This window comes from Chroicocephalus ridibundus, chromosome 10 (assembly GCF_963924245.1).
Source record: "Chroicocephalus ridibundus chromosome 10, bChrRid1.1, whole genome shotgun sequence".
Taxonomy (NCBI): domain Eukaryota; kingdom Metazoa; phylum Chordata; class Aves; order Charadriiformes; family Laridae; genus Chroicocephalus; species Chroicocephalus ridibundus.
This window is the reverse complement of record NC_086293.1, coordinates 773,497-780,977: the sequence shown is the minus strand read 5'-3', so window position 1 is coordinate 780,977 and position 7,481 is coordinate 773,497.

Here is a 7,481-nt window from a genome sequence, read left to right as displayed (position 1 = left end):
AATTATGCACATGAGAAAAAATACTCCACTAATTTATTTTCTAAAAAACCCAAAGCATTAACATTCTTTGAAGGCAGGAAGCAAATAAAGCCATTTGAGCACCCTCCCCTTAAAATAGGGACATAAATAAACAGCTGAGAGATTTGGCAAACTGACGTTCAGCAGAGCTCCAGGGAGAGAACAAAGCCACTTTGTCTTCGGTGTCCTCACATGGAAGTCATCACCCTGCCAGCTCAGTGCCTCACCTGACCCCCACGGGACAGGAAGGACAGAAAGGATGGTGGGCAGCCAAAATGCAGCCCACCGGCTTTATGAATGAAAGCATCTGGGCGTCTGGGCATGGATTAGAAGCTACTGCAGACTCCAGCTCATCGATGCAACACACCTCCCGTGGGAAAAACTACTGTGAGCATTTCCATATGACCTTGACCTTGAAACACACGAGCAGTCTGAACACACACATGCTTAAGTATAGCACCGGGGATCCAGGGAACAAGCTGCTTCTGCTCTGCTTTACGCGAGATGAACTTCCCCTGCCTCACTTGCTGCGGTGCCAGAGGAGTTTCGTGTTTCCATCATTGCGTTAGCGTTAGCTACCAGGAATGGTGACTGGCTTTTGAAACATCTTGATGTGCAGGGCTGGCGACTACACAGTGTTCCCACCAGCTGGTACGGTTTGGGTGCAGTGACAGTAGAAATGGCTATTGGTCGTGGAATAATTACAGAATCACAGAATCACAGAATGGTTAGAGTTGGAAGGGACCTTAAAGACCATCTAGTTCCATCCCCCTGCCCTGGGCAGGGACACCTCCCACCAGCCCAGGTTGCTCCAAGCCCCGTCCAACCTGGCCTTGAACACCTCCAGGGATGGGGCAGACACAGCTTCTCTGGGCAACCTGGGCCAGGGGCTCACCACCCTCACAGCCAAGAATTTCTTCCTGATATCTCATCTAAATCTCCCCTCTTCCAATTTAAAACCGTCACCCCTTGTCCCATTGCTCCACTCCTTGATCAAAAGTCCCTCCCCAGCTTTCCTGGAGCCCCTCTAGGGACTGGAAGGGGCTGGAAGGTCTCCCTGGAGCCTTCTCTTCTCCAGGCTGAACCCCCCCAGCTCTCTCAGCCTGTCGTCCCAGCAGAGGGGCTCCAGCCATCTCAGCATCCTCGTGGCCTCCTCTGGCCCCGCTCCAACAGCTCCGTGTCCTTCTGCTGTTGGTGCCCTGGAGCTGGAGGCAGCCCTGCAGGGGGGATCTCATGAAAGCAGTCTAGATGGGGAGAATCCCCCCCCTCGCCCTGCTGCCCACGCTGCTGGGGATGCAGCCCAGGGTGTGGGTAGCTTTTCTGGGCCTTATACAAGAGCCTTTCAGCGCTGGCTCTGTCAATTGTCTATCTCTTCCTAATAATAGTCCTTAAAAAAACAAGCAGAAAAGATCAGTTCCTCATGTTACTGAAGGAAGAAAAAAATGAGGTTCCTCGTATCACTTCTAGAGGGACAGGATCTGATCCCATTTCACACAGTCAGGTGTTGTGAGGTGTCACTCTAAATACCGCCCCAAATCTGAAAGGTACTGCTCAACCCCACAGCAAGAGTTTATTGAAGAGTCGTAGAGGAACCTCGCTTTACCCCTGTTGGAGGTTGTTACCCGACTCTTGCCCGTGGTCTGACTTGTCAAGCTGTTTCTTGCAATGAGCCCAAGATGAGGTGAAACAAGTCCCAAGGACATTTTAAACATATGTCACTAGCTTTTCTGGACTTTTGTCCAGGACTTTTTGTGATGTTGCTTTCTACTCTTTCCTCAGGTATTTTTTCTGGGCACAAGAACTTCTGCACTACAGTATTTAAATATAGTGTAAATTCTGCAGATAACTTGTAAACCGTATCAGATGTCATCAGGTAGTGTTTATGTGGCTCTTCCCTGAAACTTCCACAGAACACTTAAGAAATGTCTGAACAAAATAAAATATGTATCACAGTTTAACAGCTTCTTGCTGGGCTACCAGCATTATGAAAGGATGCAACTGAAAATCATCTCAAAAGCTACCAGCTGGCACGTTACCAAATTTTCTTCTTGGGCCTTCCAAGCAGAAGATTCAATTACATCTACCATTTAATTACAGTTATTAAAAAGCTGTGCTGTGTGACATTGTTAAAAAAAAAAAAAAATAGTTGCAAAAGCCATTTACATCTGACAATAAGTTATAGCAGATTCATTTAGTTAGTCTGCTTCCAAGACATCACTGATGACTGGGATGGTTTTGGGAGCAAAATTGTTCGAGACCTCTGTCTCCTGTCCACCCCAAACCATCAGTCGTTTATATCCTGTTCTTACAGCTGGTGTCTGGTGTATCCAGAGGGCTCCTGGTTTCCCACCCTGTGCCGTTTCAGACTGGTGGTATCGGCCACCTCCGGCAGGTTGTCACGGACATCAGTTTCACAGTCCTCCCTCTTTTCTGGGTCCCGAACTTCTCACAGAAACTCTGAGCAATACTAGCCTGTAACCAAAAGTTCGACTGACAGCAGCAGAGCGTGCTGAGGAAAACAGCATCTTTAGAGACTTCCGGGATAATATCCAAAAGCCTGCACGGCCAAAAATCCATGTGGAAGGCTCAATGAAAGCAATGTTAACTCTACGGTACATAGCCCGGCGTCCATCCCAAGCTTCGTTGCTCCATCCAGATCAAAACGTAGTCTTTCCCTTTCTTTCAACCATAGAAGACATGTCAAGGTCATACACGCATTTGACAGTGTGAGGTATTCCTGAATCGTTAGTCAGGCCTCCCCCAAATCACGTCATTACCACCAAAGAAACTTCAAAGACTTGTGTGTTTTTTTCTGCTGTTTGATGCTTCAGGACTGAAACGTCTCCTTTCAAATACAAATGTGAGACACTTACTTATTTTTAAATAGAAGCCGTGATTTTCACATATTCATCCATCTCTACCATTTGTGGCTTAAGAGAATACGAAATATCACGAGATTTGTGACAAAAATCCCAGGATCTGGCAACACTGTGCTCTGCAATATCCCACAAATACAGGCAGGAGATATTTCTGCAAGGACACCCTGCTGCAGGTGGGGGCTTCAGTGGGTTCCCCCTCCCCACCTCCCAGGCTCAGGCTCTCCAGGTTTCCAGCATGGCAAATGCCTTCTTTCCTTTGTTTCAAAGAACGAATTTTCATCTAGAAGGAAGTAAAGATCAGATACCCTCCTAGAGCAAACAGCGTGTCAGCTGGCTTAAAAGCCCTTCCTTGTTTAGTATTTAGCGTAAGATCTTAAAAACTGTCTTTCGGTTTTTTGCAAGCAGCCAAAGCTTAACGACAGCCCCGTGCGACAGCCCCAGCAGAGATGCCTGCTCAAGGGAAAACGCTTTTAAAAAACAGGGGGAGGGAACGCAAATAAGCAATTGCTCTGATAAATGCTGTTGCCAGTTTTTAATCTGTGAAGAAATATCTCTGCCATTCTGTAACATACAGCAATTAAATCGTAAGCATCCATGCAGGGAGGGGGCGTCTTCTGCTTGCTTATGTAGTTCGTGGCATTTTAACTTGTTCTTTAAGTGCAAGCCATCAGTTCCATAAAATACACGAGGAAGCGCAAGTCCTCTGTAGCAGAAACGGGAGCCTAAAACCACCTGAAATCACTGGCTGGCAAACATTTAAGGGTTAACTTAATAAATATGAGTTTTTACATGTCTATTTTAGATTCTCAGCTGCTTTCATCTCCTTCCTGCGCAACACTTACTTTCCTTCCAACAATAAATAATGTTTACGTGAGTGATAAAGCTAACTCCAGGGGGTGCAGCTGTCATAAACTAAGCACAGTCCCAGAGGGAACGGAGCCACAAATCTTGTAAAAACAGTATGGGTGTTGTTTCCTTATCGTCTTGTGACTTTGCTGCCTCTTGCGTTGGATGCCTAAATAAATGATAGTAATCCAGTGCTCTGGCACAGAGACAGTAAATTTCCCTACCTTCGCTGTTGCTCCCCATGGCTAGCAACGTCCTTGTCGTCTCACGGTTTTACTTTCCCCCCTCAAACGTTACCCAGGCTGGCCTCCTCTGCAGCGCAGGGTAACTGGGCTCCCTTGGCACGCGCTGTGTTGGCCCAGACGGCCCAACAAGTGAGTTCATTTCACTCGGGGACTTGCCGTCATAGTATTGCATTTTAAAAATCACACGATAAAATTAAAACGCCAGGGAGCTAAATCATGAAATCCAATTACCGCAATGGCAGAGATGTGGAAAAGGAAGGAAATTCAAAAAAGCTGCAGAGAGGCAGGATCAGGCGTAGCTGGGCCACGTGTACCTTCTCCGCTTTTAAATAGTCGGGCATGATATTATTAGTAGAACAGTTGCCTCCTGTGCCTACAGCTCTGTTTAATCCGAGGTTGGGATGTGCCGCCCTTGCAAATGGATTGTTTAATCATTTCTCCTACACTCTTTCTGGGTATCAGAGAAGCACCTTCATTCTGGTACTTCTGGAGGTTCCCTACTCTCCCCTAATTCAAGTTAGATTTGCCCTTTCCCATCTTCTAAGACCTCCCTCGTCTTTTCACAGTTCCCTGAAGCTGTATCAATGATGGTTTAAGTATTGCTTAGCTAATTCCTTAGTGCTTTAGGATGAAATTCATCAAGGAATCAAATTTGTCTTAACATTTGTGATCTTTTTCTTGCTTTATTCTAGGCTGCAGTCCTAGTCCCGTGTTAAAATTCATCGCATTGACCAGTCAACTTTTCAGTGATGCCTGACCCAAAGTAGACATTCAGTGGTTGTCATCTCTGGGTCCATTTTTGCTTTTCCCAAGAAATAACTTACCTGTGCTTTTACTCTCCGTTTCTTCCACTGTATTTTTCTCTTCTTTCATTTCCCTTGCCTGCTGTAACTCACATTCCCTCCTACCTTTCTGAACAGCTCCATTAACCTCTTTTTGTGCTGCTCCTCAGTCATCTGCCACATTTCCATTTTTTGAGTTTTCCCCGCTCTGATTTTCATGTCCTCACAGTTCCTGAGGCGGCTGTATCAGATTTTTGCCATCCTCTGCATGGGTTTGCCTGACATGCCTTTAAACAGTCTCTGCTAGCGACTGCCAGCTCTCCTGTGCTCCATCTATCAGATTGTTTCTGCATGCATCCTTTGTACTTGCTATTTTGGTGTAGCAAAATTTTCCTTTTTGAAGTCCATTTTCCTTATTCCGCTGCTCTTCCTCCTTTCCTTAAAAATGTGATGTCACTTACTTTCGCATTCACCCGAATGTCTCTCTTGATTTTTAACAGGTTTGTCCCTGCTATAGTCAGAAGCAACTGCCACCCCACTTGCCACCACCTTCAGAAATAAAGCAGTCACCAAGACATATGTTCAAACACCTGATGGTTGTACACTTTTCCAGCAGCGGATTAGAGAAATAAAGTCACCCAATATTTAAGATGGTTCTGTTATTCCCCCGAGCACGTTTCTGCCAGGTCCTCCTCCCAGCTGCAGAGTCGGTGCTGAACGCCCAGCAGCCCGCGCTCCTTCGCTCTCTGGTCTCCAACCACAGACGTTAATTAACAAGCATTTCACCCCACGCTGAACTTCAGAGAGCATACAGACCTTTATTCTCATGTGCCCTACCTGGAACGAGCTATCATTCACCATGCCAAGATCCTAGTCCTATCATTTGTCCCACAAGCACTGTAATTCTTATTAAGTTGTGCCTTTTATTATGTTGAAAGTCTTTTTTTTTTTTTTTTTTTTTGCATTTAATTCTATCATCCCGGCCATTTGCACAGGAGCATCTCAGATGTTTTGGTTGGTTTTCCCAGCCTTTGTTCCTCTCTATGCTCCTTTCACGCATTTTGTTTTTATTTTCGTCCACCTGTGCCCTTCCGCCATTGATGCTGTCCAAGTGTTTTCCTCTGGCGGATGGAGCCCAGCCATTCCTAGTTGTCCTGCCAGAAAGTCCCATGCCAGCAGCGAGGAAGAGCTGCTGCTGCAGCAGCTGGAAGCCCATAGCTTTGTGCAGAGATTTCGCATCCTTGCACCTCATTTTCCACTTGAGGGCACCCTGCTAGGGCCTGCAGCTGGCCCCTCTTAGGGACTGCTCGCGCTGAGACTGAACACGTCTTCTCAAGAACTTTCTGACCCCAAACACGGCCAGCGACCCTGCGAGCTGGCTGGCACCCTGCAGCCGGGCTGGCAGTGCCTGCAGCCGAGGGGACAGGGCACGGCGCCGGTGCCAGCCCCGCGCGCAGCCCGCAGGCGGTGCTGCACGTGGGATGCAAGGGCGCATCTGGGGACAGACGCCGGCTGGGTCTGGCAGGGGACTGAAAAAACTGCAGACAAAATGGTTCACGGCACGATTGTCCTGATAAAACATTGGCTAGTTAATTTAATGAATGGATTACTTAATTGGAACAAGCATTGAGACGTATATCCATCCCCCTTTCGCAGCACAGACTACGAAGTGCATCACAGGTTGTAATGTATAGAAGAACTGAGCTTATTAAGGAACGAAAGCAAAGCTCCTTCGCTGTGGCTTCCACATGGCTGAAGCTCCAGCACGCGTTTTTGACGTCTGCCCAGGATGGCCAGGGTGGAACGCAGCGTTTCTCGGCCTGCCAGCAAGCTCCAGTAAGTTGAATTTCCAAACTGAAACTTAAGGCCTGAAGGTCTTAAGGGGATACCTAGTTCATAACAAGCGGGACAAACAATAAAACAGCTCCTGGGTATTGCTCTAAGATCGTATTTCCATCATGACAGGAAAGTGTCAATACCCATTAGGCAGCTGATGACAGGAGAATAAATAAGGTTTCAACTTGAACAAAAATAACCACAATGTGTGACTGTAAGACATACACGTATGTGCATACAAACAGCACAGGAAGAGCCATATCAGTTATTTTTCAAAACGGACAAAACAAGAAAAAAACCCACCCTGTCTCCTCACACAGTGAACGGATTTATAATAGGAAAGGAAGGCAGGTTTCCAAAAAACTACATCTCCCCTTTGCCTAGCGGGCTCTCTCCGGGATGCTGCAGCCACCGCCCCAGCCACGCTTGGCCTTCTGGAAGTCCCTGCTTGATTGGCAGAGCACCTCTTCTCCCTGGTGACGAGTGACAGGATGAGAGGAAACGGGTTCAAGTTATGTCAGGGGAGGTTTAGATTGGATATTAGGAAACATTTTTTCACTGAAAGGGTTATTAAACATTGGAATAGGCTGCCCAGGGAGGTGGTGGATTCACCATCCCTGGAGGTGTTTAAAAAAAGGGTAGATGGGGCACTGAGGGACATGGTTTAGAAGTGGCTCTTGTCAGGGTAGGCTAAAGGTTGGACTCGATGATCTTAAAGGTCCCTTCCAACCTCAACAATTCTATGATTCTATGATTCTATGTCAGGGGAGGTTTAGATTGGATATTAGGAAACATTTTTTCACTGAAAGGGTTATTAAACATTGGAACAGGCTGCCCAGGGAGGTGGTGGATTCACCATCCCTGGAGGTGTTTAA